The sequence below is a fragment of the Microtus oregoni genome, unplaced genomic scaffold (genome assembly GCF_018167655.1).
Source record: "Microtus oregoni isolate MIOR12 unplaced genomic scaffold, Mior012 000018F_ref0000195, whole genome shotgun sequence".
Classification (NCBI taxonomy): domain Eukaryota; kingdom Metazoa; phylum Chordata; class Mammalia; order Rodentia; family Cricetidae; genus Microtus; species Microtus oregoni.
In genome coordinates this window covers 22,313,264-22,323,240 of record NW_024543077.1, presented here as the reverse complement: position 1 = coordinate 22,323,240, position 9,977 = coordinate 22,313,264, and positions in this window count along the sequence as shown.

Below are 9,977 nucleotides of genomic sequence, written 5' to 3'. Positions count from 1 at the left end.
GTGTTTACCGCTACAACTCTATGGCGTTTCAATGTCCCTGCCAGCAAGCAAGCTGCAGCATTCTGCTCACAGATCACACTCAGTCAGAATGTCTGTCTTACAGAGTCAGAGTCTGTCCTGGCAGCACGGCCCAGGAAGCTGGCATTTTAAAACAACTCAGCTTTTTTTCATGCTATGGCTGAAAACCGAAAAGCATGTATTCAACTTTTCATCAACACCATTTAAGTGTTTCGTGGCAGAACCTTTAAAAGAAGCTGCAGGGTTTTGCAGCTAAGACTGAGTCAGGAAGCCTCTCTTAGATGAGAGTGCTTGCTTGCTTCTAGGAAGCAGAACGGACCCAAGAAATTGCTGCCAGCAAGAAAACATGCTTTACTCTATTCTTTTCCAAGCTTTCTCAGGCTTTCTGTGGATGCAGTTATCCACGTGGGTGCCATTTGTAGAAAGAGCTTCAGGCTGCATTCCTGGTTCTTTATTAACCAATGAAAGTAGAAGGCCCACCTACATCAGATATCTATATTAAGGGAGCCATTTTAGGGTTGCCAAGAGACTTGGCACTTGAGGGGATCCCCGGTGTCCATGGAGATGTCCCCAGCTAGGTCCTTGGACAGCAGAGGAGAGAGTGTCTGAACTGGCCTTGCCCCACTAACACACGGATGATTATCTCGAATATCACCATAGAATCTTTGCCCGGTGATGGATGGAGATAGAGACAGAGATGCTCATCAGAGCAACGGACTGAGCTTCCAAGGTCCAATTGAAGAGCAGAAGGAGGGAGATGAGCAAGAAAATCTGGACCGTGAGAGGTTTGTCCACCACCAAGACAGTGTGCCTGTTCTAATGGGAACTCACCAAATCCAGCTGGACTGAAACTGAATGAGTCTTCAATAAAACTGGACTCTCTGTGGCTGACAATGGGTGTTGACTAAGAAGCAATTGATAAAGGCACTGGGACTTGTTGCTACTGCATGTACTGGCTATTTAGGACCCTGGTCTATTTGGATGCAAAGCTTCCTAGTCCTTGGACTTCCCACAGATCAGGCTTCCTTGCTCTCTCTTAAGGAAAGAGAGGGAGGGAGGAGGGGGAGTGGGTAAGCGGGAGGGGAATGGGAGGAGGGGAGGAAGTGTAAATCTTTGAATGGAAAAAATTTTAAAAAGGTGTCAAACATGTACACATTGGAGTGCTGCTCGGTGGTAAAAAATGGTGGCTTCTTGAATTTTGTATGCATGGATGGAAATGGAGGACACTGTCCTGAGTGTGATAACCCAGACCCAGAGAGATGAATATGGTATGTACTCACTCATTGGTGGATTCTAGCCATAAACAGAGGACATTGCACCTATAGTTCAGGAGCCTGGAGAGGCTGGATAATGAGGTAAACCCAAAGAAAGACAGATATAGATCCTCCTGGAAATTGGAAGCAGACAAGACTGTCAGGCAGGGGTTGGGAGCATGGGTGTGGGGAGGGGAGAAGAGAGGGAGAGAGGGGAAGGATGGGAGAATTGGGGAGAGCTTGGGAGGGTAGACAAGGAGGAGGGGTGGATATGGGAGCAGGGAAGAAGATATCTTGATTTTGGGATCAGTTTTGGGATTGGCAGGAGACTTGGCTATGGAGAGGATTCCAGGTGTTCATGGGGATGTTCCCAGCTGGGTCCTTCGGCTGTGGAGGAGAGAGAGCCTGGACTGGCTTTCTTCTTAAAGAATTTCAGAGCCCAAGTCTCCCCCAAATGAGGGAAAGTGCAAAAAGTAATCAGAATACACACTAACAGTAAAGTTTTTAAAAGTTGATTAACCATTTAATCAAAGCAATTGGTTACAGTTGGTGCCTAGAAGCTCACATACCAGGTGTTACCGTGCTGGAGTTCATTCCTCTTGAAAAGAGAGAATCATAACTTGCAGGCATGAAGCCTGCCTTGTAGGAATGTTATCATATTCTCTTTCCCAGGTGCCTGAAAAACATTCAGTTGGGAGCTCTAAGCAGTGATGACTCAAGATGACATCCAGGTTGTGAGGACTTCCAGAGACATAAAACTGAAGTCAGTATAGGGTTAAGGTGATCAGGCATTGACAAAGTGGTGTGGAATTTGAGTGAACTGATAGGAACGGAGGTTTGTGAAAGTACGAGGATCAAATGCCATAGTGTTGGTGGGTGGGCTATAGAGTTAACCAGACTAGCTTTACGATAAAATATTCAGCTTTAATAAGGGGGAAAAGGGAAGCTTACAAAGCCAGAGTTCCAGCAAAGCACAGGAAACCAGAGGAGGCAGGGAGCACACCTGCAAATTTTAAAATTAAATATTAGCCTAAGGGGAACACGTCCTACAAACAAGGTGATTGGTTGGGCTTCCTCTTCATCTCCCCCTTTTTTCTAAATAAGACAGAACCAAACCAATTAAAATTATATACAATAGGAACAAATAATAAATATAAAATTACAAATAACAAACAATATTAAGCAAGAAATATGTAACAAAAGTTTTACTAAACATTCTCTTTCAAGGAGTCTAAATAATGTAGAGAGTAACTCCAATTATCTAATCTTCAACTCCATCAAAGATCTGAGAAGGGAAGTAATATTACTTAAGCAACCAGGAAGTACAAACGAGAAACTTCCAAAATGTGCAATAAATGACAGAGACAACTGACTACCTGGGCAGTCTCTTTTGCAATGTTGAGTCAACCAACTTTGGCTAAGGCCTAACATAACTGACATACCATTATCAAAGGCAAGGGACTTTTTTAGAACTATCCTACCCTGTCTTGGCAAGATAAGACAATCCTGTTTTATCTATGGATAGTCTGTATCTTTCTCATTAGTCAAAGTATGGGCTTTTCTTTACCCAAAGTCCATTTTGCCCAAGAAGACAAGCTTCCAGTAGAGTGTCTGGTGCTCCATGTTCTCTCGGGAATAGAGCGGTGTTGCCAGGAGTGATTGTATCTGGTTGGCATGGAATTCTAGGTTAAATTAAAGGCCATTTTCTACAGCTCTTTGAAGGGGTCGAAGAATATACTATCTATACTAAATATAATCTCTATGTATCTATAAAAGCTGATTATCCTAAATATAAAGATGCCAAACATATATGCCTGTTGATTTATAATTCTCGATACCTATCTAACTTGAGGACTAAGAGAATAAACAACTGTGCAATATATGAGGACAATGATCTCCAAATGTAAACAATGTCATTATTCTGTTCTTTATTCTGTTTCTATAAAAACTTCAAAAACCGCATTCTTCCTGGAAGAAGGAATGTAGTGAAACCTGTAACTGGGCCATTGATCATTTCCATTTTGTTTAGAAATGTAAACCATCAGTTGTCCTTTCCATGGTTGGAGTAGTGTTTCTATATTGACTTGATCATCGACTTGACCTACTGAATACCTGATCTCTTTCTGTACTTGAGTTGTTCTCATGGGTACTTTTGTCACATGTACTGGAAACCAATCACCACAGCTGTTTATTTTATATTTACCCATTATCCAGCTATTGAATGTTAACTATTTATTGTATGTTTATCTCAATTTTTTATGTGTTGAAAATTTTTCACACCTACACACAAAAGAAAGAAATGGAAGAGAGGAAGGAATAAAGAAAGACAGACAGACAGACAGACAGACAGACAGAATTGGCAAAACTGAAGGCAAACTAGGCAACTGTTGAACAGTGGGTAGGTAAGGAGAACTTCTCATGTTGCCCTTTAATGCAGCCCTTAATTATATGACCAGGAAGAAGACACAGCATGATTCAGTTGAAATCCTGTGAGTACTGTATACTGTCTGTTCTCCAAAACTCAGCAGTCAATGTTAGTATACTTAGCAAACAAAATGTGACCTTATTTACACACTGAAGTTATATCTATTTCTTCTTTCTGCATTTCTGTTATGGTTGCTAAGCAGCTTGAAATGTGACTGTGATTTCTCTTCTACTTGTGCCTGTTTTCTACTGTTGTTATTTCAACCACAATGTCCAGAGCAGCTTGAGGAGGAAAGGGCTTGTTTGTCTTACATTTTCCTGTCACATCCCAATATTGAGGAAATCACAGCAGGAACTAAAGCAGAGGAATGCTGCTTAATGGCATGCTCCTTGTGTCTTGCTTAGCCTAGCCAGGGGTTTCAACATGCTCAGTCTGGGTGCTTCCACTTAAATTATTAATTCATAAAATACCCTTACAGGCCAGATCTGATGGAGCCTTTTCTCTGTTGAGATTCACTTTTTCCAGATGTCAGTAAATTATATCACACAAGTGAAAAATGAAATGACATATTATTAGGCGGAACCACACTTCACACCTAGTGTGCCAAGCTGTATTTTGTTCTGGAGGAATCAAAGATGAATCCAACAAAGTCACTGAAGTCAGAAAGCTGAAAATGCAGGAACAAGTCAAGGTGGATAAATACAGTTCATTTCTGCTGCTGTGAATCACATTGACTGCCTTGTTGAGAATAAGGTTTGATGTCTTCGGTCAGGCATAGGGATTTTCTTGGAAAACACTTTGAAACATAAGTATGTTTGAACTTGCAAGCATGATAGAGTACACACTGTTTAAGAATCAGAGGTCACTAAGTATCTTACAAAGGAGTGACTATCCTCATGAAGGTAGACTGATCCCCTCCAAAGTACCACTGGTGCAGCTACTAAGAAACCTTAAGGTAGAGAAAAGCCAACACTCTCAATTTTGCCTACTGCCTAAGTGATCTGAAGCCTATTCTACAACCTATACTGAGCAACATGATTTTTTTTTCTATTGCTTATGGTAAGGTCAGGGAATTTCTTGGAATCCAAGTCACATAATGTTGGGAGGAACAATGATTGCAATCAGGTGAGAGCTTGGGTCTTAGCAGGATGTCTGTATAATTACAAAGATCATCAAAACAATGACCAATTAGCACAGTCTAATTGACTTTCTTGGATGTTGATCCTGGAACTCAGCATGAAATTCCATAGCAACAGAACTCTTCCAGGGACAGTACTCAGAGAAAATAATATGGCCTTCCTGTTGAACCTTTGGAGCTGGAGCTGTGGGAACTGAGAAATATGAGCAGAAGACCCTTAAAACTTTGGTTTATGTACTTAGAGATCCCCAAAGGCCTCAGACCACAGGAAGCCTTGGCTAAAGCACAAGTCATGGATTGAAAACTGAGAGGTACAATATGGATTGCAGATTGCCCAAGGATTCTGAGTCTCTTCCCATAACACATGAATATGAAGCTGGGAACTCACATCATGCTATGTAAGAAAATAGAATTGGGGCTTGGGGGATCTAAAACCTAGTGAATTCATGAGGTATTTTAAATTTCTTGATGGTAAAAGCAAGGAGAAGTCAACTATACTACTTCTGTTCCTGTCTTTACCAGCAGCAAGGAAAAAGATTAGAGACAATCTAATGATAGAATACAGAAAAATAATGATGAAAACCAATAAAGTCATAATATGATTCTTTTGAAAAGAGTAATCATATTGTAAATCTTTAGAAAACAAGACTCATTACTAGAACCAGAAAAGATATGGGAGACAACACTCCCAAATTTATACAATAAAATATGACATGCATAAAGAGACAAATCTCACCTGAATTCACTTGTGTGAAACTACCAGGGTTTCTCTGTGGTTTTGGAGCCTGTTTTGGAACTAGCTCTTATAGACCAGGCTGGTCTCGAACTCACAGAGATCCACCTGCCTCTGCCTCCCAAGTGCTGGGATTAAAGGCATGCACCACCACCGCCTGGCTAACTTCACTTGTATATTGTGTTTAAAGAGTTCCCTTAGAAGTTGGGGGTATCATTATGGTTACTCAAAGCTTGGGAAAGGTGATGAGAAAGGTGGATGGAAGGTGGCTATAAGTAATATATTTTGAAAGAGAAAGATGCCACAATTCATGGGTAAATGTAGGGTTAGAGGAATGGCTCCACAGTTCAGAGCACTGGCTGCTCTAGCAGGTGATCCAGGTTCAATTCCTAGCACCCACATGGAAACTCACCACTGTTTGTAATACTGGTCTTGGGGAACTCACTGCTCTCTTTTGGCCAGCAAAGTTACCAGGCTTGTACTTGGTAATTACTTGTAAGCAAAATACCCTTATGCATAAAATAAATTATTTAAAAAAAGAAAAGTGTAAAAATAGTAGTTATAATGATCTATTACCCCAAATATGTGAAGGAATGTGTTTTATAAGTAGTTTAATTTAACATTTTACAACGTATTTGTATAGTGTATATATTTTATACATCACATTATATAAGATTAAAACATGCTGCTATGTATTTAAGGTATAGTCTAAAAATTTAGACAACTCAGACAAATGGAACATTTTCTATAAAAATTATCAAAGCAATAAAAAATTTCTCAAACTTAGGCCTCAGCACAAATCTGCAATATCTGCTAATCTGGGAGGCAGGAGAATTCTAACTTAAACACCTTCCCAGAATACAGAGTGAGTATAAGGCAATCTTGAATGAATCAGTTAGAGCCTTTCTCCAACCAAAAGTGGAAAATAAGGCTTGACATATAGATCAATAGGAATGTTCTTACCTAGTAACGATGAGAACTCAGCTTCAGTCCTCTCACCAAGAAAGAAAAGGGGAAAAGGTCTGTGGACATGGCTTGATGGGTCAAAGCACTTGTCAAATAAATATAGTGTCCATAACAGTGAGTTATCAAAACCCAAACAAAAAAACTGACTGTACTTCTCATGTCTATAACCCCAAATTTGTGTCTGCCCAGGGAGTTAGGGAATGGACACGGGAGGATCCTGAGAGGTAGTCAGCCAGGATGTTTGGGATAAGTAACAGAGGAACACAGCTAAGAGGCCACATCTCAAACCAGGAGGAAGCTAAAGATCCACATCTAAGCTTGTCCTTTGACCTCCACACATGTGTCAAGGTGCATGTAGAGTGAAATGACCAGTAAAAAAAATCCTATTATGGCCCCAAAATAAGAATTAGTGAAAGAAACCAACCTTGGCCCTGGAACCAGAGAAATCCAACCTTGCCCACTAGAACCAGTGAAAGAAGCCCATTCTAGCTTTGAACAGAGTCAATAAAAGGAAGGCACCCCGACTCTAGACACAGTGCCAGTGAAATAAACTCACCGTGACACTGAAACCATAACCAGTGAAAAAACACACCCTATCTCTGAGTCCTGATTCACTGAAATAAACTGACCCTATTCCTGAAACCAAAACCAGTGAAAAAAAGTATACCCTAACCCTGAAACCAGAACTAAGCAAACACATCCTGAGCCAAAGAATACACTGGAATTAGAACAAAATAAGACTCTGACCAACTGAACATAAAACTAAACACTCCCATAGCAGAGAAACCATCAATAACTGAGCATAAAACCAGCTAATCACTGAGTATAAAGTCTATCCAATCTGAGCTTGTCTAAGATCAAGGAGATTGAAACCTGAACACTTCCCTTCCTGAAAATCTTCCTGGAGAAACTCTACCCTTAAGTATCCCTAGAAAAGTTTCTGTGTCTGCTTAGTTCAGAGTTTCCCTTCCACACTCTTGTAGAGTCACTCAAATTTCTGGCTTCCTCTGCTAATGAATCTTGAAATCATTTTAGGTGAAGATTTTCTATTGCTGGCACAGATCAGAATCTCTGCTTGGCAGCTCCTTCAGGGGAACATAGCTGAAGAAATAACTTTTTTTCTATGACCACAGTGGATTGCTACATTTCTTCAGGGAATTCTCTTAGCAGAGTGAAGCAGAGTAACAACTTGGGCAGTAGCTGAGAGGAAAAGGTGCTTCTGATGTGAGTCTCCATTGGGAGCAAAGTAGTGATCAGCTGTCTCGAAGAGAAGAGCAGGTTTGCCATATTTTTTGGGAGACCATCCTACACTGGATCCCAGCTGCAGTTATAGCCTGACACCCTGACAACAGGACAGCTTTTTCCATACATTTGTAGGTAAACAGGATACTTTCCCTTCACAGTTGTAGGTATAGCCTCACTTCCTAATAAATCAGGATACCTTTCTCCTCACAGCTGTAGGCATACACAGGATATTTCCCTCCACAGCTGTTCATATTTCCTGCCTTTCTTACAAGTCAAGATACCTTTCTTCTTATAGCTGGATGTACCCAGAACACCTTCCCTTACTGCTGTAGGTACAGCATGAGTGGATGAGATGTTAAGATACTTTAGTTCCATGTCTATAACACTTGTAGGCATATCTGGACTTCCCAACAAGTTAGGATACCTTTTTCTCCAAAGTTATAACACTTTCAGGGAAAACCTGACGTCCTGACAAGTTAGGACACTTTTCTTCTGGAGCTGTAACACTTGAAGTGCACACACACCAGCATTCATACACATTTAATCACACCCATGCATATGCATGTATGCATGCATGTTACACACACCCAAACTCACCCACCCAGAAGAAATAGAAATTCTGAGTAGACTTTGTTCTGATTAATTGTCCATTAGCTTGGCACAAGCTAGAGTTGTCTTGGTAGAGAAACCTAATTGAGAAAGCACCTCCATCAGCTAGACTGAAGACAATTCTGTAGGGCATTTTCTTGATTAATGATGCATATGGAAGGGCCCAGGCCATTGTGGGTGGTTTCATTCTGGGTCTGGTGTCCCTGGGTGCTGTAAGAAATCAGATTGAACAAGCCCTGAGGAGCAAGCCAGTAAGCAGCACCCTACCATGGGACCTGCGTCAGTTCCTGCTTCGAGAACATGGAATAAGTTGTTTCTTCCCCATGTGCTTTGTTGGCATGTTGTTTCCTCAAAGCAGTTGGGAGCAAACTATCCTCAATAAACTTATCCTCAATAAAAAGGTTGAATTGGCAATAATAAAAAGCAGAAGCCCAGTTACTTTTCTGGTCAATTTACCCAGCATTTAAAGAAACAATACCAATTGCTCATAAACTGCTCAAAATAATAAAAAGAAAGATGCGAAGGAACATTTAAAGACATCTTTATGAATTTCAAGGAACCAAAAATCTTACACACAGCTACTGAGTTCGAAAATTAGGCAGCTGCTTTGAAATGGAGCCTAGTAGCTCTTCAATACATGAACCAGAGAGAAATATCTAACAGTATTGAAAAGGAGAAGAGAAGAGTAGTTATCTTTGTGCAGAGTGGAAGCGACTGTGAGCATCTCACCACAATTTTCCAGAATTTTCTACAGACTTTTTGTAGGGGAGACTTAGCCAATCACTTTACTTGGGGGCAGGGTCCCCCAAGGATATTTTTTACTTATAAAGATTGCCTGCATGCTCCCAGCCGCCCCCTCTGCTTTCCTGTTCTCCGCGGGAACCTGTGGTTCTGTAAGTCTATTTCCCCATTAAAGCTGTATATATTTTTACAATCTGTCTGCATTCATTTACGCCATTACAACTTTTCATGGGAGAGATAATTTATAAAATAAGATTAGGACAGAAGCTAATGCAATATTTGATGATTTGCCCTTTTGCCCTCCCACTGATTAAGCTATGATAATTTTCTATAATCCAATATTTCTTTTAAAATGTTTTTTCATATCTGTTGAAAACCACCATTGAATGCCACAGAAATTTATTTAAACATTGTTTTCAAATTGCACATCAAATTTTCATTATTTTTTGTAATGTGGATTAACATATATTGTGCTGTAAGTAAAATTTGTACATATTAATCATTGAATTAACGATATCTTTTTTCTATGTCTCTCTGTGTGTGTGTGCATATGTGCATGCATGCACGCATGTGGATGTGTGCATGTGTGAATGTATTTCATGTATTCCAGGCTGATCTCAACCTTACTTTGTGCTTGTGGAGTTTCTTTAACTTCTAATCTCTTCATCTCTGTCTCCTAAGTATGAGAATTATAGTTATGCACCACGATGCTATACATGTGCCCTTCATTTTTTCCTAAACTAGATTCCTAGTGATGGCAGAGAAGGATGAAAAGATCTGACATTTAAGGTCGTCTGTTCATTTCGCAATTACTGTTTAAGAAGTTTATATTGATTTATTACCCCTTCC